Here is a 23,044-nt window from a genome sequence, read left to right on the forward strand (position 1 = left end):
GCCTTATCTTTAACATGCTTAGATGGGGAGAGATAATTTCCATACTTTAGGTAAAATACTTTTTTAATTTGGAGAATAATTTAATTATACAAATTTAATATCTATGGCAGAAGCTTATTAAAATAAGCAATTATTATTTGCTGTTCTAGGCAACTATTTTACATAAGCTGTAAATTTGCCAACTTCCAAAATTAAGTGTTTATAACTTGCTCCTCTAGTGTCTTATATGAATTATAGGTTTACCAACTTCCAAAATTCAAGTAAGAATATTGCAAAATAAGCAACACTTTATCACTTGTTTTAATTGGGAGACATGTGTTTGTGTTTTAGAGCTTTTTATTCTAAGATTCAGCTCTTTAGGCATATAGCTTGAACCATTATTAATGTCAAAGAAGCAAACATAATGATTTTATCAGAACATATAAAATGAAGCAATGCTTCTCTGTGTGAGTAGGAAAGGTAATGCTTTTTTTAAGTAATGAAATCAAGTAAAATGATGGTATTTTAGAGAAGGAATTAACTTGTTAATAAGAAAACAGAACCCAAAGAAGATCTTTATGCTGTCACCTGCCATTTTCTATTGCTTAATTACATAAGCTTAATCTATGGACCATTTAATAAATTTTCTCTCCATTTCTCCTTTTAATATATCTTCTTCATCTATATAATCTAATTGACTTATCCAAAAATATAGGATTACTTCTCCAGCAATTGAAATGTTTTCCATGTAGTGAATCTATTATTTGCAGTGCAGCAAACTTTTTATGCCACAATTCTATTTACATAGGTCTTCATATCAATCTAGGATATACTTTGCTTTCTAATTTATTTAAAATCCCTAGATACATCAAAATTATTTGTTTTATGAGGTTTGTGGAGGCAATGAATTGCAAAGATTTAGTCCAAGTTAACTTTGCTGTTACATAAAGAGAGATTTTCAACCCTTTCCAAACCACGTATTATAGGAGAATCTCTTATTTATCTCACTATGTACAATGCCAAAGTGGAGCTAAAGATTAAAAAAAATAAACTCTAAACACTCAGATCCAAGAGAATTATATTCTTCAAGCCAACAGTACAAAGTCGTAATAATGAAAAGTCATATCATACTCTCAACAAACACTTTTCCTTTTAAATACACCCTATTGTCATTTCATTTGCCAAATTCCTGCTGACATTAAGGAACAGACTGAAGAAAGAATATTAGAACTCAAGAGTTTTTGTGCATTAAAATTAATACATAGTTTTCAAGAATAAAACTCTTAGGCACCTAAAGAGAAGTTATTATAGCTTTCTCAAAGGGGAATACCAATGGAGTTTTTTTCTATATTCCTGCAACCATTCTGTAGTGCAATTCTAAATGCTGTCTTGGTGCATGAAAGTCGTTCCTATTATGAAAGGTAATTATGATTATGCATTCCTCACCACTTCTCTGCATAGGGGTGAGGTGAGAAAGGGTACAATTGGAACAAGGTAAACACTGAACTAAGAAAAAATATCTTACCAAATATACTTGTTCTATGAGTTATAGAAAATTTTTGTATGGGAATGAGTTATTAAATTATTACAAGGAATTGATGACTTTATTTAATAAAAATAACTAAAAAGAAGGAAAAGGCAATTAAGAACAAATGATATGCCTGCTGGAAACACAATCTTCCAAAATAATGTTTTTCTAGTCCATTTTAAATCTTGGGATTTATAATATTATTATAGGCTGAACATCATTAGACCTAAAGGATGAAAAATAGCTTTTCTTTTTCTAAATATAGTTCAGCTTTTCAAGTGTTGGTTCACTTTGACATGCCAGGGCACACTTTTACTTCCTGCAGCTAAGACCACGGTATATTTTTTATGAATACTGGCTATAAATATATGTTTGCCATGGAGGTGTATCATAGATCTTACCAAACCATTATTAGAAAAAAAAACTGTACTATGATTTTTCTGAACTAAACTTTTGTTTTAAGTTATGAAGCCAATTCTTTAGTGAAGACATAGATAGCCAACATTAACCTTAGATTCTTCACTAATGTAATACATTTCATATTTAGTCATGAAAATCTCAACATGCTTCACTAGTGTAAGTTCCAGTTATTAAGACTGATAGTCACACAATGTTAATTGTGTATTGCACACTGTCTCTCTCAGCTCTTTCTTCTCCCCATGGTCAGATTACTTGAACATAGTTAAAAACAGGCAGAATTGATATTTAAGCCCAGAAGAATTTATACTCTGTTTTTAATCAGTAAACCACACTGTACTTTTTTAAAGGAACTAAAAGATGTTAAATGAAAATACTAATTAAGAATGTCAGTTATCACAAGAACTCACAAATAATCTACATTACTGATTTGCCATCATGTATGTAAACTAAAATTTATATAATTTGGGAAAGACGGATGGTGGCTTGAAAAGAGGAAAGAATATCTGTAACGTGAATAGAAGGGAATAATATAATAACAATTACAAAATGTGAGTTATAAAATCATAATGACATGAAAGCTAACTTTAAAAACTTCTTGTGTTTGAACAAAGCACCTGTTATGACGTCTGGACCACAGTATTATATAATCAATACTTATTGAATGAACAAAGAAAATGAAAATGTCTTGACAACTGTAGCGGGACATTAGACCAAGGCCTTAGGGGTGTTGCCACATGGCCACTCCTCAGGGAGAAAGCACTGTTAATTCAGCCAGCTGGACTGGGATGTTCTGGACATTTACTGAGCTTTAATATATTTCGCTGAAGACTTAAGAATATTGAACATGAGTCAATAACTGCAAAAGTAGCACATTTCTATGATTAGGCAAAATATTTTTCCTCTTTCTTTATCAGTGCTGCCTAAAACTATTCTCGATTATGTGTAAAAATATATTTCATAAATATTTCAAAGTGATATTTTAAAAGTAAATTACCATAATCAGATTATTCATAAGAAAGAAGTTTCTAGTCTTCTTGTAAAGCAGTTATAATTGTCATGAATGAGAATGTGAAGACATAGAAACACAAGCAAAAAACAAAACACTTATTCTTCATAATATGAAGAATCAGTGAGAAAAATAAGCTCCATTGTGGTGATACCTGTCAATTAGGTCAATAGGTTGAACCCATGGATTAAAGTCAGAGAAACACAATGAATCAATTACAATTACATAAGAATGTTGATGTCAGAGAATGTTTTGCCTATGTTCTCTTCTAGGAGTTTGATGGTGTCCTGTCGTATATTTAAGTCTTTCAGCCATTTTGAGTTTATTTTCATGCATGGTGTGAGGGTGTGTTCTAGTTTCATTGCTTTGCATGCAGCTGTCCAGGTTTCCCAGCAATGCTTGCTGAAAAGACTTTCTTTTTCCCATTTTATGTTCTTGCCTCCCTTGTCAAAGATTGACCATAGGTATCAGGGTTTATTTCTGGGTTCCATTGGTCTATATGTCTGTTTTGGTACCAGTGCCACACTGTTTTGATGACTGTGGCTTTGTAATATTGCCTGAAGTCTGGGAGAGTTATGCCTCCTGCTTGGTTTTTGTTCTTCAGAATTGCTTTGGCAATTCTGGGTCTTTTGTGTTCCATATAAATTTTTGGATTGTTTGTTCTAGTTCTGTGAAAAATGTCATGGGTAATTTGATACCGATGGCATTGAATCTGTAGATTGCTTTGGGTAGTACAGCATTTTTACAATATTAATTTTTCCAACCCAAGAGCATGGAATATCTTTCCATTCCTTTACATCTTTTTTAATTTCCTTGATTAATGTTTTATAGTTATCACCGAATAAGTCTTTTACCTCCTTGGTCAGGTGTATTCCCAGGCATTTGATTTTTTGGGGTGCAGTTTTAAAAGGTATTGTATTTTTGTATTTCTTTTTTTTTTTTTTTTTTTTTTTTTGTCTTTTTGCCATTTCTTGGGCTGCTCCCACAGCATATGGAGGTTCCCAGGCTAGGGGTCGAATCAGAGCTGTAGCTGCCAGCCTACGCCAGAGCCACAGCAATGCAGGATCCGAGCCGTGTCTGTGACCTACACCACAGCTAACGGCAACACCGGATCATTAACCCACTGAGCAAGGGCAGAGATTGAACCCGCAACCTCATAGTTCCTAGTCAGATTCGTTAACCACTGCGCCACGACAGGAACTCCTGTATTTCTTTTCTAATATTTCTTTGTTGGTATACAGAAATGCGACTGATTTCTGAATGTTACTCTTATATCCTGCTACTTTGCTGAATTTGTTGATCAGTTCAAGTAGTTTTTTGGGTTGAGTCCTTAGGGTTTTCAATATATACTATCATGTCAAGTGAGTCAGAAAGAGAAAGATAAATACCATATGATATCACATATCTGGAGTCTAACATAAGGCACAAATGAACCTTTCCTCAGAAAAGAAAATCATGGACTTGAAGAATAGACTTGTGGTTGCCAAGTGGAAGGAGAGGGAGTGGGATAGATTGGGGAACTTGGGGTTGATAGATACAAACTATTGCCTTTGGAATAGCAATGAAATCCTGATTAGCAATGAGATCCTGCTGTGTAGCATGGGGAACTATGTCTAGTCACCTATGATGGAGTATGATAATGTGCGAAAATAGAATGTGTACATGTTATGTGTAACTGGGTCACCATGCTGTACAGTAGGAAAAAAAAATCATATTGGGGAAATAACTACTAAAAAGATAATTATATAAGAATGTTATGCTTGGCTTCTAGTTTATGCCTCTGCCAATTCTGTCCTCATCCTGGGTTCCTGGCTAGAGGCACATCAGCCTAGGTTAATACCGTCATTTAATCTAGCATCAGTCCAAGGGATTTTAGACACAGCAACTGTGTGATGTCATCAAGGCACTGAACGAATCCTCTTTCAGCCCATTATTAAGTATTTGCTCAGACCCTCAAAACTAGCAGACACAAAACCCAAATGGGATCTTGGAAAAATGTAAGAGTCTGTTTATAATTCAATAATTCCAAGATTGTTATTACACTTTCGGGAGAGGATACTGGCACTGAGATGCAGAGGAAAAGTATAGAAATGTCAAATTGCCACATGACCTAAAAGTAATCTTCCAGCACATGAAGGGATGTTGGAGACAACAGAAAAGTACTTCCCCTCCCAGAACCATAAGCAGGAATGAAAAGCAGGGCTAATTTAGATGTCAGAAAAACAACAATATAGTTAACCAATCCTGTTAAAAATGCATTTGTATATTTCTCTCAATGTGTTTAGTTTCCAAGAAAGATACTGGAAGTGTTTTAGAATTCATCATTTGTACACTGATCACAAAGATCTAAGTATTATTCTACTTTGATATAAGGGAATGGATTCATTGGCTTTCAAAGGTTCCTGTGAATAAAGTTTGATAAATCTAAAGGTTGAGAAGCTAACATATAATTGACCTCGAAAATATTTTCCTTAGAAGATTATTGTATATTTATAAATGTTTAAAATAAAAAATATAATATTTACTTGTCAAGACTTAAAGGGCATCTGCTTTAAGTCTGCAAATCCAAAATAGAACTTTGTAAGATAATCATAAATACAGAGAGGCAGGGTTTTTGGACAAAGAAGTATATTTTATACAATATAGATCGTTGTATTTTTAATTACATAAGAAGAGATATATGCTAAAATGGAAACAGAGTCAGCTTATAAAGGTTTGGAAAATTATTTTTCTAGAGTCAACATCAAAGATAGAGTTTTAAGTTGGGTGAAAACATTAATCTGACCCAGAAAAATCCTGATAGTGATCCTAGAATTATATTTCTTGCAGCAACTGAAATTCACTTAACTATAAAAGCTATTCCCAGAGGCAACAGTGTCTCTTTCTTGTACAAGGAAGATTGCATTCGTTTCAAAATGTTTTGTTTTATTTCTCTTCTTGAGGAAGAACCAGATAAATAACAAGATATCATACCAGTATTGTCTATGCAACTAAATGTTAGATGACAGACTTATGGGTACACATCTCCAACAACCTGACAGAATTTTAGAAATACAACATAAATTAGGATTTTATCTTCATTCATGAAAGAGGTATATACACAAATTAGATATAATTGCTGCTAAATTTTTTGGAAAAAATATATGTTCTATACAAAAATAATAAAAGAGTGACTGGTAATTTATATTAAACTGGAACATTTACTGTTAAATATTCTAAACGTCAACAGATAATGACCAAAACACATTATCACACAACATGCTGAAGTGGAAACACAAGGAGAGAACAAAGTATGAATAAAGTACAAAAGCATTAACCAGTTACATATAAATTAACTAAATGAAATATCATGTTTGCCATGAAATTTAGGATAATAACCTTTTTAAGAAAATTCCAAGATAGCTGAGAATTACTGAAAGAAAGGCTCCCATGTGATTTGATGTAATTAAGCATAAATGGACTAAAACTGTATAGCAGGAATTTTTCTCTACATAGAAAAGTCTCAGAAATGTTCATACCCAAAGACTCAGTCTTTGTACTCATGTGAATTTATTCCAAAGAAATCTAAAATAGACATTTGTACAAATATTTTTTGTTATTCTACTTATAATTATTAAATTTTGAAAATCTGTGAAAGAGTATAAGACATTATAGTGTATACACATTAAAGTTAGTATTTGTTTAATTTTGGTTGAACATATCATCTGTTATCTTTTGAATCACTTTCTCCAGCTTCATAATAAAATACTGATGAAGATATTAAAAAGGCAAAAACTCATAACACAGAAAATGCATTATAACAGTCAATATAGTTGTCAAAATCAGGGTGAAGTTAACTAAGTCGAAGATTGAGAGAACAGTATTGAGGATGATTGGTCTGTCATTATCAAGCACCAAAAAATAGGGTAAACTAATTGGTAAAGTAAAAAGTAACTTTCTGATTAGTTTGATGGATCCCAACTATCAGGAGGAAATTGGTTTACTGACATATGCTAGCAGAGGAAGGATTATGTCTGTTACCTGGGGGATTTTTCTGGAGATTCTCTTATCATTCCACATTCAATAGTAACTGTTAACAGAAAACTCAATACTCCTACACACATGTGACAACAGAACTTAAAACATTCTGGAAGTGAAGGTATGGGTCACTCTCCCAGAGAAGAAGCTTTACAAGCTAGGGTTCTGGCTAATATCTGGGGAAGATGAAGTGCATGCTGAACAAGGAAGTTGTAGAAATGAGGACACTAGCAGTGAATCTGTATGGTTTCTTCTTTATTTATTTGAACACATTAACTTACTTTTCCTCCTTTTTTCCTCTAAGATTTCATACTTTTAAATATAGAATGGAATATTCCTCAGCCATAAAAAATAATTTTTAAAAATAATGGGCGTTCCCTTTGTAGCTCAGCAGTAATGAACCTGACTGGTATCCATAAGGACATGGGTTTGATCCCTGGCCTCACTCAGTGGGTTAAGGATCCAGCACTGTCGTGAGTCGTGGTTTATGCAAGCAGCTACAACTCTGAGTGGACACCTAGCCTGGGAACTTCCACATCTCACATGTGTGGCCCTAAAAAGACAAAAATAAATAAATAAATATGAATGAAATTATGGCATTTGCAGCATCATGGATGGACCTAGAAATTATCATACTAAGTGAAGTTAGACAATGAGAGACAAACATCATATGATATCACTTATACGTGGAACCAAAAAAAAAAAAAAAAAAGAGAGGCAAATTAACTTATTTTCAGAACAGAAACAAACTCAGACTTTGAAAAACTTATGGTTCCCAAAGGAGACAGGTTGGGTGGGGGGAAGAGGTATGGAGTGGGGGTTTGAGATGGAAATGTTCTGAAATTAGATTGTGATGATACTTGTACAAGTATAAATATGATAAAAATCCATTGAATTATTTTTTAAAATATGATTTTAGGTTAAAATAGATTCAGTGTGAGTATTACCAAACCATAAGAGGAATTACTATCCCCAGAGATGGATATGAGGACTGTTGAAACACTGTTTCTTCCTTTTGGGGAAGAGAGTAACAACCTTTCATTTGTCTGAAAATGGTTATGTCATATTAGGCAAAATATGAAGACATTTTTCTTTCATGCGAATTATATATGCATAGAAGGCTGAGAAGAGATTCTTGGAAATCTAAGTTTTTTTAGATTTTCTCCCTTTGCTCTCAGCCTCCACTCCAACTTTTCCATGCTCTATTATAGTATAAAGAGTCCGTGACACCACCAATGATATTTCTAAGTCTCTTGGTTAAGCTTCAAATCAGAGACACAGATTGAAGGTTAGAAGCTAGAAGAAAGGGAAATGGGACTGTCCTCACTTCACGTTTCTGGCAGTGTTTCCAGCAGGGCAGTGCAGCACGGCAGAATTTTCAGCACTGGAGGAGAGAACAGTGGCAGTGAGAAGCTCCAGAGCTGCTGGGGACTCTGCCAGGCTCTGGACTCTAACAGCAGAAGCCTTCTCAGTAGTGATACACTAAATGTATGGGAAAGCTTTTGCATCTCCAGACCAGTAAAGAAAAACCCGTTACCAAATCTTGAGTTGCTTTCTTTGTTTCTTTTGACCCCATAACTTTATCTTATTCTTTCTTCCTTCAGTTCTTCCAATTCTGTTGTAACAGAGAGTATGAACTTAATATTTCTCTGTTTGAAACAACTAGAGTAGTTTCTGTCATCCAACTGACATGTGTCTCAAGTAACTCTTCCAGGTTTCAGTCCAAATGAGGAAGGGACACACCTGATAGATGAAAAGGAATGCTTAAGATCCAAAGGTTACTTTGGAATCTCCATTTTGGACTTCTTATGTCTGCTGTGCAAGATGTGCCTGTAAGAAGGAGGGTGGCCCAACCTGCTCAGAAGGGCTGAACCTGGGTCAGGCAAAGGGAAGAAAGGAATCTGTATCCCTAATTCTCTCTCAGTTCTAAGCCCCTCCCATATGACAGACTGCCAGCAATAAAATGAGTGCACACACCTTTGGGTCTGGCATGTGGGAGGGGAGCGTGATGCTATGAAGACTTCAATGGAGGAAAGAAGAAAGGGTTATACAATGCAGCCAAGTTGGCCCAAGAAGTAGTCATGGACTCTAACAAGGTCCAGGGAGCACAGAGTAAGATCCAGCTTCCAGTGATCACATCTTGTCATTGTTAACATGAAGACACAGGGTTGTGTAAGCCCCTTTTCTTGTTTTTATTTTTATTTATTTTATTTATTTTTTTTTTGTCTTTTTGCTATTTCTTGGGCCAATCCCGCAGCATATGGAGGTTCTCAGGCTAGGAGTAGAATCGGAGCTGTAGCCTCTAGCCTATGCCAGAGCCACAGCACAGGATCCGAGCCGCATCTGCAACCTACACCACAGCTCACGGCAACGCCGGATTGTTAACCCACTGAGCAAGGGCAGGGACCGAACCCGCAACCTCATGGTTCCTAGTCGGGTACGTTAACCACTGCACCATGACAGGAACTCCAATTTTTTTCTTCCTTCTATCCTTCCTGCCCTCCTACCTTCCTTCCCTACTTCCTTCTTTTTAAGGCCACACTTGCAGCATATGGAAGTTCCCCAGCTAGGGACTGAAGGAGCTGCAGCCACAGGCCTATGCGATAGCCACAGCAACCCCAGATCTGAGCCATAACTGCAACCAATGCCACAACTTGTGGCAATGCTGGAACCTTAACTTGCTGAATGAGGCCAGGGATCGAACCTGCATCCTCATGGAAAATACATCAGGTTTTTAACCTGCTGAGCCACAATAGGAACTCCAAGCCCTCAGTTTTAAAAACCAATTATCAGAAGAAGGACCAAGAGTATAGAAAAATCATAGACAAGTATCCCCAAAGACCGAAAATTATGTAATGTGACCATTTTTGGTTTTGGGTTTTTTTTAATTTTATTTTTTTAGGGCTGCAACCTTGGCATATGGAAGTTGCCAGGCTAGGGTTCTAATCACAGCTGTAACTGCCAGCCTATACTACAGCCACAGCAATGCCAGATCTGAGCCACATCTGTGACTCACACTGTAGCTCAGAGCAATGCCTGATCCTTAACCCACTGACTGAGGCCAGGGATCAAACCTATGTCCTCATGGATACTAGTCAGGTTCATTACCTCTGAGCCACAATGGGAACTCCCTTAATATAATCATGATATAAAAACCTGCCAAAGGTTACACAAAACATAAAGCTACTTTAAGAATATACATGTGAGGAAGCAAGATGGATGAAGAGAAAGAGGACGTGCTCACCCTCTCCCACAAACATCAAAAAAACACATCTACATGTAAAACAACTCGTGCAGAATATCAACTGAATGCTGGCAGAATTTAAACCTCCAATGGGGGCAAGAAACTCGACTTAACTGGGTAGAACAAAAGAAAAAAAAAGAGAGAGAAAAGGAATCAGGACAGGACCAGCATTCCCATGAAGGAGCTGTGAAGGAGAAAGGGAACCCATACAGTGGGAAGCCACCTAACCAATGGAAAGATCAGCTGAGTTGGAGGGATCTCCAAGATGCTGAGAAAAGCAAAGCAGCAGGTCTGAGAACCAAAAAGCAGAGTGAGAGCTGCATAGATCATCTGAACCATTGGCACAGACGTCACAGCCTGAGACACTTGGGTGGGGGCTGGGTTCTGAGGCTTAGGCTCCAGAGGTCAGTCCCTGGGAGTGGGCTGGGGTTTGAAGTGTGGGGACAGCCTAAGGAACTAGGGAGTGGTGTGCTATGGGCAGGGGGAGCAGTACGCTAAGGGCTGGGGAGTGGAAAGCCATGGCAGAGGGAACTCAGGAGAAGGTCCAGACCCATGGGAGAGACAAGAAGCCATTGTTGGGAAGGGGAGAAGAGGAGGGACAGGCTGCCATAGAAAACTCCTTGTGCCCTAGAATGCATGCTTACCCATTGGCTCGCAGAGAGTGGAGCATTCCTGGAGCAAGACGTGCCCCCCCAGCCAGGGCAGAAACCACTTGCCATCCACCATGGACTGGCCCCCTCCACCTGGGGGAAGCCTCCCTGGCAGCCCACCGTGCTCTGGGCACCCCACTTGCCCACATGGAGCCACCCCGTGATCCCACCACACTCCAGGCAACTGCACCCTCCCTGGACTGTGACAAACTACAGTTTGGCTTCCCCAGATTCAAAGAAAAAGAGAAACATAAGCATGATGAATAAGCACGGAAACCATTCCCAGTTAAAGCAACAGGAGAATTCACCTAAAGCAGTCAACAATGAAACAGACCTCTTCGGTCTGACAGACTTTGAGTTCAAAAGGGATGTGTGAAAATACTGAAGGAATTAAGAGAGGATATGAACAGTAATGCAGATTCCTTTAGAAAGGAACTAGAAATATAAGGAGGATCCAGGAAAAATTAGAAAATTCATTTGCATAGATACGAACTGAGCTAAAGGCAATAAAGACCAGAATGAATAATGCAGAGTAACGAATTAGTGATTGGAAGATAGAATAATGGAAATCACCCAAACAGGACAGTAGACAGAAAACCAAATGAAAAAAATATGAAAACAATATTAGAGACCTATGGGATAATATAAAGTGGGTCAATCTACATATAATAGGAATTCCAGAAGGAAAAGAAAAAGAAAATAGGATTGAAAATATATTTGAAGAAATTATGACTGAAAACTTTCCAAATATAAAGGATACCAATATCAAGATACAGGAAGCACAGAGGGCCCAAAACAAGCGGAACCCAAATAGGCCCATGCCAAGATCTATTATAATAAAAATGGCAAAAGTTAAAGAGAGGATTCTAAAGGCAGCAAGAGAAAAGCAAAGCATTAATTATAAGGGAACCCCAATAAGGCTATCAACTGATTTCTCTACAGAAATACTACAGGCCAGAAGGCACTGGCAAGACATATTTAAAGCACTGAAAGGAAAAAAATTTGCAACCAAGGATATTCTATCCAGCATGAATATCATTTAAAATAGAAGGGGAAATAAATAATTTCTCCAACAAACAAAAGCTGAAAGAATACAGCAATACTAAACCCATTCTAAAAGAAATACTGAAAGGGTGTCTCTAAATTTTTTTTAAAAAAAGGAAGAACTAGGATGGAGGAAACCACAATTGGAAAGCAGTCAATTAAATAAGCCAGCATACAAATTTAAACACGAAGATGTTAAAAAAAAAAAAGACTTCAAAATCATACAATGTAGGAAGGAAAGTAAGAAAATATAGATTTTTTTTTATTTTAATGATGTGTTTGAGCCTATAGGATTATCAGGCTAAAGTAAGCAGATATAGGAAGGGATTCACATACTTAAAAATACAGGGCAACCACAAATCAAAACCAAACAAACAACTACTCAAAATACATGGGATGCTACAAAAGCAGTGCTCAGAGGGAAGTTCATAGCAATACAGGCCTTCCTCAAAAAAGAAGAAAAATCTCAAATCCACAACATAAACCACCACATAAATGAATTAGAAAAAGAAGAACAAACAAAACCTAAACTCAGCAAAAGGAAGAAAATCATAAAGATCAAAGAGGAAATCAATAAAATGGAGATTCAAAAAACAATAGAAAAAAATCAATAAAACCAAGAGCTGGTTCTTTGAAAAGGTAAACAAAACTGAGAAACCACTGGCCAGGCTCACCAAGGATAGGAGAGAAAAACTCAAATAAACAAAATAAGAAACAAAAAAGGAGAAGTCACAATGGATACTACAGAAATACAAAAAACATGAGGGAACACTATAAACAATTATATGCCAACAAATGTGACAACCTAGAAGAAATGGACACTTCCTAGAGACTTAGAGCCTGCCAAAACTGAATCAAGAAGAAGTAGATCAACTGAATAGACCAATCACTAGAAATGAAATTGAATATGTCATAAAAAACACTCCCTACAAATAAAAGTCCAGGACCCGACAGCTTCACAGGTGACTTCTACCAAATATTCAGAGAGGAACTTACACCCATCCTCCTTAGAATTTTCCAAAAGATTGAGACTAAGGAACATTCCCAAAGACATTATATGACACCACCATCCAAATTCCGAAATCAAAGATACTACCAAAGAAGAAAACTATTGGTCAATATCGTTGATGAATATAGATGCAAAAATTCTCAACAAAATTTTAGCCAACTGAATCCAACAACATATCAAAAAGATCATACACCACAACCAGGTGGGATTCATCCCAGGTGCACAAGGATGCTTCAACATACACAAATCAATCAATATCATGCACCACATCAACAAAAGTCAAAAACCACATGATCATCTCAATAGATGGAGAAAAAGCATTTGACAATGTCCAACATCCATTCATGATCAAAACATTTACCAAAGTGGGTATAGAGGGAACATTCCTTAACATAATCAAAGGCATTTATGACAAACCTACAGAAAATATAATACTCAATGGAGAAAAGCTGAAAGCCTTCCCACTAAAATCGGGAACAAGACAAAGACGCTCACTTCCACCACTTTTATTCAACATTGTATGGGAGATTGTAGCCACAGCAATAGGACAAACAAAAGAAAGAAAAGGCATCTAAATAGGAAGAGAAGAAGTAAAATTGTCACTGTATGCAGAAGACATGATACTATATATAGAAAACCCTAAGGACTCAACCCAAAAAATACTTGAACTGATCAACAAATTCAGCAAAATAGTAGGATATAAGAGTAACATTCAGGAATCAGTCTTTCATATACTAACAATTTGAAAAACTAGAAAAGAAATATAAAAATGAAATAACTTTTTAAATTGCACTCCAAAAAATCAAATGCCTGGGTATACACCTGACCAAGGAGGTAAAGGACTTATATGCTGAGAACTATAAAACATTAATCAAGGAAATTGAAGAAGATGTAAAGAAATGTTCGTGGATTGGAAAACTCAATGTAAAGAAATGTTCATGGATTGGAAAAAATCAATATTGTAAAAATGACCATACTACTCAAAATAATCAATAGATTCAATGCAATCCCTATCAAATTACCCAGGACATTTTTCATGGAACAAGAACAAACAATCCAAACATTTATATAGACCCACAAAAGACCCAGAATTGCCAAAGCAATCCTGAGAAACAAAAACCAAGCAGGAGGCATAACTCTCCCAGACTTCAGGCAATATTACAAAGCCACAGTCATTGAAACAGTGTGGTACTGGTACCAAAACAGACAGACAGACCAATGGAACAGAATAGAGAACCCAGAAATAAACCTAGACACCTATGGTCAATTAATCTTTGACAAAGGATGCAAGAGCATAAAATGGGAAAAAGAAAGTCTACTCAGCAAGTATTGCTGGGAAACCTGGTCAGTTACATGCAAATCAATGAAACTAGAACACACCCTCATATCATGCACCAAAATAAACTCAAAATGGCTGAAAGACTTAAATATAAGACAAGACACCATCAAACTCCTGGAAGAGAACATAGGCAAAACATTCTATGACATCAACCTTATGAATATTTTCTCAGGTCAGTCTCCCAAGGCAACAGAAATAAAAGCAAAAATAAACCAATGGGACCTAATCAAACTGAGAAGCTTTTGTACAGCAAAGGAAACCAAAAAGAAAACGAAAAGACAACTTATAGAATGGGAGAAAATAGTTTCAAGTGATGCAACTGACAAGGCTTAATCTCTAAAATATACAAGCCACTTATACAACTCAAAAGTAAAGAACTCAACAACCCAATGGAAAAAATGGGCAAAACCTGAATAGACAGTTCTCCAAGGAAGATATACAGATGGCCAAAAAGCACATGAAAAAATGCTCAACATCTCTGATTATTAGAGAAATGCAAATCAAAACTACTATGAGATACCACCTCACACCAGTCAGAATGGCCATCATTAATAAGTCCACAAATAACAATTGCTAGAGGGGGTGTGGAGGAAAGGGAACCCTCCTGACTGCTGGTGGGAATGCAAATTGGTACGACCACTACAGAGAACAGCATGGAGGTACCTTAGAAATCTATATGTAGAACTACCATATGACACAGCAATCCCACTCTTGGGCATATATCCGGACAAAACTTTCCTTGAAAAAGACACGTTCACCCACATGTTCATTGCAGCTCTGTTCGCAATAGCCAAGACATCGAAACAACCCAAATGTCCGTTGACAGATGATTGGATTCGGAAGAAGTGGTATATATACACAATGGAATACTAATCATCCATATAAAAGAATGACATAATGCCATTTGTAGCAACATGGATGGAACTAGAGACTCTCATACTGAGTGAAATGAGCCAGAAAGACAAAGACAAATACCATATGATATCACTTATAACTGGAATCTAATATCCAACGCAAATGAACATCTCCACAGAAAAGAAAATCATGGACTTGGAAAAAAGACTTGTGGCTGCCTGATGGGAAGGGAGGGAGTGGGAGGGATCAGGAGCTTGGGCTTATCAGACACAACTTAGAATAGATTTACAAGGAGATCCTGCTGAATAGCATTGAGAACTTTGTCTAGATACTCATGTTGCAACAGAAGAAGGGGTGGGGGAAAAATGTAATTGTAATGTATACATGTAAGGATAACCTGACCCCCTTGATATACAGTGGGAAAATAAAAAAAAATTTAAAAATTTAAAAAAAATAAAAAAATAAAATTGTCACCTTTGATACCTATCACTTCTATAGTTTGAAATGAACAAAAATACCATTTGTATTTTTATTTGCTTCATACCATATAGAAAGTGACAATATGGTGGGAAACATTGACTAGGTTTTACTTCTGCCACCAGAAGTAAAACACATCATAAATTGCTCTGTTCAGGTTCCTCATCTTTTAAAGAGATGACATTAGATCAATTTTGAAAGTCAGAAGGGCTAGTTCAGTGAATAAATAAATCTTTGCCTTTTAAAAGACAATGATTTTATATAGTTTATTCCTCTTATTTTGTAAAGTAAAGAAACTGTACTCCAGAGAAAGCAAATGGATTTTGGTGATAAAGTTAGTGGCAAAGCCCTGACAAGGACATACATCAAGTACCTTTTTGCACACATGAAATGTATAATGAGATATCCTGAATTTGAAGTATTAGGTGAGAATTTAACACCTCTGAAAACTGGTCAGAGACAAAAACTAAAAGTGACTGGTTTAACATTAAAGAACACAAAATAACCCCTTGAGATCCAGAAGGTATCCAACACAAAAGAAGGTAGAGAACCAATGACACATGGGGAGAGTTTATGTCCACATTACTTGAGAAATGAAAACAGTGTTATAGAAAATTAAAAATAGGCTAACGTTCAGAAGATACATCAAAGTAATTAACACACCATTTTAAAAGAACCTGTTAGTTAAAAATTGAATAATGTGTAATAAATGCTCATGGCATTATAAAAGAAAATTAACTGATATTTATTAAGGCCACTGTGTGCCATTAAAAGCACATAACAACCATGAAAGGGGAAACACTGATCATCCCATAGGTTCAACAGAGCTGAGATTGTGGAAGTTCTTGTTCTAAGACCTAGGCCACTCAACGAGAAGATCAGAGTCAAGATCTAGATTTAAATCCATTCCAAAGCTTGAGCTTTTCATTGCCCTCATGGAGTTAGAGGTCTTGGTATAATCCACTACAGTCCACATACCCATATGGTAGAATAAGATTGAAGCACCTTCCTGGTTTCTAACCCAAACAATTTTGGAAGGTAGTAGTGTTAGTTTTGCCAAGTTATTTACCTTCTCTAGGTTTTTCTCATTTTGGAATATGAAGTTACCAAAAATAATAATTCCCAACATAAAGAAATTAAATGGGAATTCCCACTGTGGTGCAGTGAAAATGAATCCAACTAGGAACCATGAGGTTGTAGGTTTGATCCCTAGACTCCCTCAGTGGGTTAAGGATCTGGCATTGCCATAAGCTGTGTTGTAGGTCACAGATGCAGCTCAGATCCTGTGTTGCTGTGGCTGTGGTGTAGGCTGGCAGATGTAGCTCCAATTTTACCCCTAGCCTGAGAACCTCCATATGCCATGGGTGCGGCCCTAAAGAGCAAAATAAATAAATAAATAAATAATAAAAATTAAAAATTGCTGCAATTCTCACTTAAAACAAAAAATTTAAAAATGAAGAAATTAAATGAATTGACAAGAGAAACCATTTAGAACCCTGGTTGACACTCATCTTTTATTTTAATGGTTAAAATATATGCTATATTTCTGTGCCTAAATAAAGGCAAAAAGAATCTCTGAAACAATAAAACAAAGTTTACTGCACACTTGGAGATGTGAGAAATCTGACATGAGGCCCAGCCCAGCAAACATCAGTGAAGGTTGAGACAGGAGGGTTAAGGCAACTGTGATGATGGAGAGTTAGCTTCGGCCAGGAGGAATGACAGATGGGAAAGCTGGGTGAGAAAGAAATGGCAGTGGTCTGAATGAGTGTACCATCTGGGAGAACAGGGGTGCTCTGATATTTAGAAACCAGTTTCAGAGGTTATACTGTAAACTCGACTTCTCTACCCACCAATGACAGAAAGTGAAATTAAAAATAATTGCAAAAACACCTGTCAATCCACATGGAACTTTGATACAATGCTGAAAAGTCCATCGAGAATCAGTTCCTAAATATTAAAAAATCAAATCAAGGACTTCCCATGTTGGCTCAGTGGTAATGAACCTAACTAGAATCCATGAGGACACAGGTTCAATCCCCGGCCTTGCTCTGTGGGTTAAGCATCTGGTGTTGCCGTGAGCTATGGTGTAGGTCACAGATATAGCTCAGATCTGGCGTTTCTGTGGCTGTGGCATAAGCTGGCAGCTGCAGCTCCAATTACAGTCCTAGCCTAGGAACTTCTATATGCCATGGGTGTGGCCCTAAAAAGACAAAAAAAAAAAATCAAGAGACATAGAAAGTCAAATTGTGAAAGATTTGACACCTGAGAACACAGAGTTGAAGCAGTAGCCAGAATTAAGTCCACTTAATATTGGGCTACTATTTCTCCTATAATTCCCAAAAGCAGACATATGAATTATCAAAGTCCACAATTTCTTATTCATATATAAAATACATAAGGTTTTTATAATTTAAACATGAAATAATGTATTATTATTATAAGAAAAAGAGAATGTAAAGCATGAAATCTTAAATTCTAAACAAGCAACTTCTGTTTCTTCCATGTGACCTTAGGGAAATCATTTTCCCTCACTTTATTGGATATTTATTCATAAAATAAAGAAAATAAAAACTTTCCCCCAGCACTACAGTGTCAAGATTATCAAATGAAATAATATATATTAAAATGATTTTTAGATGTTATAATACAATTAGGATAGATTATAATTGATAACTGAACAGTACCTATTTTCACTGTAAATAATACACCAAACTTTCTATCTCTGAGAATATTCTGAAACTAAGATAATAATAGATTCAGGAAAACTTTTAAACATGTATTAAAAAGGCATTTGGGTTGTTTCCATATCTTGGCTCTTGTGAATAATGCTGCAATAAACGTGGGTGGGCAGACATATGCTCAAAGCCATTTCATTCCCTTTGGATATATACTCAGAAGGGGAATTACTGGATCATGGGGTAGGATCTATTTTCAATGTTTGGAGGGACTTCCTTACTGTCTCCCATCATAGGTGGACTAATTTACATTCCCACTGACAGTGTAGAAGGGCTCCTTTTTCACTATATCCTCATCAGCCCTTGCTGTCTCTTGTCTTCTTGTTAATGGCCATTCTAAGAACCATGAGATGTTATCGCTCTGTGGTTTTTCATTGCATTTCCCTGATGACTGGTGATGTTGAACATCTTTTCCTGTGCATTTTGGACATTCTGATGGTCCTCTTTGGAACAATGTCTCCACAGTTAACAAAGCAGTGGGTGGGGCAATGGTCCCAATGGAGTGAAAATCTGCATGTAGCTTTACAGCTTGTCCTCCCTATCCACTGTTCTGCATTCATGGATTCAACCAGGTGTGCATCATGTGGTGCTATAATTTATTCATAATAATGTGTGTACAAGTGGACTTGTGCAGTTCAAACCTGTGTTCTTCAAGGACCAGCTATTTTTAGTTCTTCTGCATTTACAATTGCATTATTTGGCATTTTTTGCTGTTGCTATTAAATTGTGTTACTTAGATGTTTGGATATTAGCCCCTTACCTAATATATGATTTTCAAAAACTGTGTATATATACACAATGAAATTTTATTCAGCCGTGAGAAATGAGGATATCTTGCCATTTGTGACAATATGAATGGACCTTGAGTATATTATGCTGAGCGAGATAAATCAGAGAAAGACAAGTACTGTATGAGATGACTTATATGTGGAGTCTAAAAATCAAACCTGTAAAAAAAAAAGGGGGGGGTAGGAGTTCCCATAGTGGTTCAGTAGTAATGAACCTGAACAGTATCCATGAGAAATTGGGTTTGATCCCTGGCCTTACTCAGTGGGTTAAGGATCCGGCATTGCTGTGAGCTGTGGTATAGGTATAGGTCACAGATGCAGTTAGATCCTGTGTTTCTGTGGCTGTGGTGTAGGCCAGCAGCTGCAGCTGCAGTTAGACTTCTAGCCTGTCAACTTCCATATACTGCGGGTGAGTCCCTAAAAAGATGAAAAGCAAAAACAACAAACAAAAAACACTGAGAGTAAAATGATGGTTACCAGAGGATGGGACTGAAGGTACAAGACTGATGGTATTTAAGGGTACAGACTAGTAATGAGTAGTAAATAAGCCATGGAGATCTAATGTGCTGTTCAATGAATACAGAAAATAATATTGCACTATAATGATGTATGATAAACACTGCTTCAATGACAGATTATGGAGTTCTTGTTGTGGCGCAGTGGTTAACAAATTCAACTAGGAACCATGAGATTGAGGGTTCAATCCCTGGCCTTGCTCAGTGGGTTAAGGATCTGGTGTTGCTATGAGCTGTGGTGTAGGTCGCAGACGTGGCTCAGATCCCGAGTTGCTTTGGCTCTGGCAAAGGCTGGTAGCTACAGCTCCAATTAGACCTCTAGCCTGGGAACCTCCATATCCTGCAGGGATGGCCCTAGAAAAGGCAAAAAGACAAAAAAAAAAAAAAAAAAGGACAGATTACAATATATATCAAATTAACACATTGTACACCTTAAATTTATAAAATGTAATTTGTTAAATTTATCAGATAGGAAAAAGGAAAGAAAGGTGTCTCTATATCCCTTCTTAAGAGTATGCAAAAACAAAACTGAACACAAAGTAAAAAAAAAAAAAAGTCCAAGCTCGAGAATATACAATTAAAAGATAGAATAAGACAGAAATCTGATATTCTATACTAACACTGAATATTACTTCACTCTGTATCCTTACAGAAATATTCATTTAATAATCTGTGCAATACTCTGCAATCTTATTGCAGGCAAAAAAAAAAAAATTCCCCATAAGTATAATACAGATTGAAAATCATTTGAACATATTTAGTGACTGCCATACTTGGGAGTCTAAATGGTGCTATTTTACTTTGTCTGAACTATGAAAAAATCATTGAAGCCTTCATAGCAAGAAGGAAAATCCCAGGAGTCTACTAACAATTTAGCATTGCCAATTATTATGGAATGTTGATCTTAGTTTTCACAGAGATATACAGAAATGTTGTTCATTCTGGTTAAACGTTTGTAACTATAGACATGTAAAAAAAATAATGTGTGGCTTATTTTACTAGAGACATGACTTTGCATGTAATACCTCACAATAGGACATCTAGACCCCAGAAATGCTTCTTTGAACTTTTTACCTTAAAAAATAAATGTAGGTAAAGTCTTTCACCAAAGGAGAGATTTTATCCTAGGATTTCTACATCCTATCTATGAGGTCACTGTATAGAATATAATAAATCTGTGCATGTTTATTGTGGAGGAAAAAATGTCTGATCTTCATTTTCAATAACCTCTAAGTGAAAATGTATCATTTTCTGGAATTATGACTTTAGTCAACAAACCACAATAGGATTAGTCATGTTTATGAACTCTGTATCATAGACACTATTTTCATAACACAGTTTGTTACAAATACATAAAATATGATTTATACTATCACAGCTTCAAACTTACTATTATTATTTAAACATTTGCCTTGTCCTAATACTGAATGTATTACAATGCCCACCTACGATAATATCACAAATTGGATTTCTCATATTTGATAACTGTATTTTAATATAATTGATTCTCTGTGTAATCCTCTGCAATTGATTATAAACTTTAAAGTATTGAAAATGGTGTTTTAAGAGGAGATGTGTAAACTTCAGACTTTGAATGGACCTATGGCACAATGATGGCTCTGTACTGTGTTAGCTGGGCAAGGACAAACAGCATTGCTCAGAACCCCCTGCCCTGTATGATTCCAGTTGGCTTGGGCCATGGAGGCGATTTTGTAGATCCGCCACACAAGTGAAGCAGCTGCCATATTGCTTTGTATTGGGATAGGCAGGGAGTCACTGGGTTCCTCTACAGATCGTGCAATGTGCATCTTACCTATTCATCCTTACTCAGACTCCCCTGGGTCACATTTGTATTTAGCTCTGTGATGACGATGGGCCTAGTTTCTCCTGTATCACCAAGGTTGAAAGCAATGAAAAGTAAGAACTGACTTATCTTCTAGTCCATTTCCCTTGGCTTCATCAAGTACTTGTTAGTTACAGCCTGCTCTTTCCAAATCTGCATCCATCTTCTCTTCCCAGCAGCCTGTGCTGTGGATTTAAACTCTATAATCACATGCAAAGACAGTGGCCTTACAAACATCTTTTATCCAGCTCCTACAATTATGCAAACTTTTATACAAAGTTCTTAAAATGGTGGTGCCAATTTACATTCCATCAACAGTAGGAGGGTTCCCTTTTATCCACATCAGCTCCAGCATTTATTGTTTGTAGACTTTTTGATGATGGCCATTCCAGTTGGTGTAAGGTGGTAGGTACATCACTGCAGTTTTGATTTGCATTTCTCTAATAAATAGCAATGTTGAGTATCTCTTCATGTGCTTTTTGGCTATCTGTCCGTCTTCTTTGGTGAAATGCACATTTAGATCTTAGGACTATTTTTTAATTGGGTTGTTTGTTTTTTTAATATAAAGCTGTATGAGATGTTTGTATATATTCGAGAATAATCCCTTGTTAAGTTGCTTCCAATTTTTTGTCTAATTTTTCAGCTTCTCTGACTGAAAACTAACTGATATGGTACAAAAATTATTTTAAGAAATGCTGTTTTTTTTATTCAATAATATTATCAGACATTATACTAGAGTTCCTAAACCCTTAGTAAATCTTCAAACTGAACAGAAAAAAGTGTTTTTTACTTTATGTAGTGAGACGTTCTGGTGCAGTAATTTTGTTTGGTTCCAAAGGGGTTCAGATTTTTCTATCCAAAAATCAAGACCAAAACAGGCAAATAATATTTGAGTATAAAAAGTTATCTAAAGAATTTAGCAATATTGACATAGCAAAATTATTTAGGTCCTGGAAAAACAGCCCTGCCTACTACTCATCTCAATTCTTTTTTTTGTTTGTTTGTTTGTTTGTTTGAATCTCATTTCTTTTCAATTCTTCTTTTTTCTTTTTTTTCATAATTTATTTTTTTTTCCCACTGCACAGCAAGGGGATCAAGTTATCCTTACATGTATACATTTTTCCCCCCATTCTTTGTTCTGTTGCAGTATGAGTATCTAGACATAGTTCTCAATGCTACTCAGCAGGATCTCCTTGTAAATCTATTCTAAGTTGTGTCTGATAAGCCCAAGCTCCCGATCCCTCCCACTCCCTCCCCCTCCCATCAGGCAGCCACAAGTCTTTTCTCCAAGTCCATGATTTTCTTTTCTGAGGAGATGTTCATTTGTGCTGGGTATTAGATTCCAGTTATAAGTGATATCATATGGTATTTGTCTTTGTCTTTCTGGCTCATTTCACTCAGGATGAGAGTCTCTAGTTCCATCCATGTTGCTACAAATGGCATTATGTCATTCTTTTTTATGGCTGAGTAGGATTCCATTGTGTATATATACCACATCTTCCAAATCCAATCATCTGTTGATGGACATTTGGGTTGTTTCCATGTCCTGGCTATTGTGAATAGTGCTGCAATGAATATGCAGGTGCATGTGT

At 36.3% G+C, this 23,044-nt stretch overlaps 1 protein-coding gene across 1 annotated transcript in view; it reads right to left on the reverse strand.

The window, feature by feature from the left end:
* MARCH1 (membrane associated ring-CH-type finger 1) overlaps positions 1 to 23,044 on the reverse strand; it is a 575,522-nt gene that overhangs the window by 538,356 nt on the left and 14,122 nt on the right. The window lies entirely within an intron of this gene.

This window comes from Sus scrofa, chromosome 8 (genome assembly GCF_000003025.6).
Source record: "Sus scrofa isolate TJ Tabasco breed Duroc chromosome 8, Sscrofa11.1, whole genome shotgun sequence".
NCBI classification, from domain to species: Eukaryota; Metazoa; Chordata; class Mammalia; order Artiodactyla; family Suidae; genus Sus; species Sus scrofa.